At 38.6% G+C, this 2,096-nt stretch overlaps 1 pseudogene; it reads left to right on the top strand.

Moving 5' to 3' along the window:
• Positions 1-417: 417 nt before the first annotated feature.
• On the top strand, positions 418-1,173 carry LOC148931507 (secreted RxLR effector protein 161 pseudogene; annotated as a pseudogene).
• The last annotated feature ends 923 nt before the right edge of the window (positions 1,174-2,096 follow it).

The raw sequence follows: 2,096 nt of genomic DNA on the forward strand, positions 1-2,096 counted from the left end.
CCAAAACCAGTTGTCATGGAGCCCCCACCTGGGTTCACGGACGAGTTCCAAAGAGGGGAAGTATGTAAGCTGCAGAAGACATTATACGGGTTGAAACAGTCTCCGAGAGCATGGTTTGGGAGGTTCACGGAGGTGATGAAGAAGTATGGGTACAAGCAGAGCAATTCTGACCACACGCTGTTTATCAAGAAACAAGAAGGAAAAATCACGTGTTTGATCATATACGTGGATGACATGATTATCACCGGGGATGATGAAGAAGAAATGGCCAAGCTAAGGAAAAACTTATTCAGTGAATTTGAGATGAAAGACTTGGGACTACTGAAGTAATTTTTGGGAATAGAGGTGCTAAGGTCGAAGAAGGGAATTTTCATAAATCAGAAGAAGTATGTGCTGGATTTGTTGGCTGAAGTTGGGATGGTGGATTGTAAACCAGCAGATACCCCGATGGTTCAAAACCATGGACTGCAGATGAGGAAAGAGGCGAAGCAGGCTGACAGAGGGAAATACCAACGCTTAGTTGGGAAATTGATTTATCTATCACATACGAGACCAGATATTGCCTATGCTGTGGGGGTTGTAAGCCAGTTCATGCACGCACCCCAAGAAGAACACTGGGAGGCAGTTGTGCGGATTGTCAGGTATTTAAAGGGGACAGCCGAACATGGGCTTTTGTTTGAGAAACATGGACACTTACAGATACATGGATTTACCGATGCCGATTGGGCTGGAAACCCAAATGATAGGAATTCGACTGCAGAGTATCTCACCTTTGTAGGAAGTAATCTTGTGACATGGAGGAGTAAGAAACAGAAAGTAGTGGCACTATCTAGTGCGGAGGCAGAGTTTCGAGGGATTAAGAGTGGTTTGACTGAGTTGCTATGGTTGCGAAAGCTTATGAAGGAGTTGGAGTTGTTCTCATCCCAAACATGCAGATTGTATTGCGATAATAAGGCCGCTATCAGTATTTCAGAGAATCCGGTTCAACATGATCGAACCAAACATGTGGAAGTGGATAGACACTTCATAAAGGATAACATTGAAGCAAAGATTGTTAAGATGCCATATGTCAAGTCCGAGGATCAGCTAGCAGACATCCTGACGAAGGCCGTGAACTCGAAATCCTTTCAAGAGGTATTATGCAAGTTGAGTATCGGAAACCCCGTTACTTAACTTGAGGGGGAGTGTTGGAAGAAAATCACGGAAGATCTCGCCATATCTGGAGGAAGATACTCGAGATTATTCTATATCAATCATAGAAGATTTGAATCATGTAATTAATGGTAATTAGGTTTTCCTTGTATAGTTTTTCCTAAGCCTATTTATAGTGCCTAATGTACAAAGTCACATATCAATGAATAATAGAATTACTCCCTTTACCGATCCCAGTCTCTCTTAACAGTAGTAATAATGAAGATAACATTTTTCTTATTGTGCAACAATAACAACTACGACAGTTTGAACATGTGAATATTTATGCCTAATGCAATATTAGTAATACAATAATACAAAAAATATGAGTGATGTGCTATACTGAAGATTTCATTGAAGATCCATCCTGCATTGTGGCAAAAAGTAAGCCACATTTGACGGTATCTTAAGTGAGCTACTGTACTCGGGCTCAGAACAAAATTCTGAGGGGCTTAGGCGCTTAGCTTATTCCCTCAAAGATACTAGTAGTACTACAAAGGTAAATTTTGTTTCCTAGTATTTAAGTGCGTCACAAAGTACTATTCACAAAAGTATTTTAACTAAAAACTTAATTATATTCCCTCGAAATAATGTCTCATTTTACTATGGTATGTCCGTAATTTAAGATCTTATTTGTTTTTTTATCATTGGTAAGGGTCCTGCCATTCACCTAACTCATTATACTCAAATTCTATTATAAAATCAATATATAAAAATGTGGTCCACTTTCATTTTCCCATTTTTATTCACAATATCAAACAATTTATTAAAACTCGTGACGAATCAAAATGAGACTATAATAATACTAATACTTCCTCTGTCACATTCTAAGACCAGATTTATAAGCAACCACCCAACTCAATCCAATCATACTTTTTTTAATAGTTTATCAATAACTATTGAAC

Source organism: Salvia hispanica, chromosome 2 (assembly GCF_029641045.1).
Source record: "Salvia hispanica isolate PSC_SH4W2 chromosome 2, Shi_PSC_v1, whole genome shotgun sequence".
Lineage (NCBI taxonomy): Eukaryota > Viridiplantae > Streptophyta > Magnoliopsida > Lamiales > Lamiaceae > Salvia > Salvia hispanica.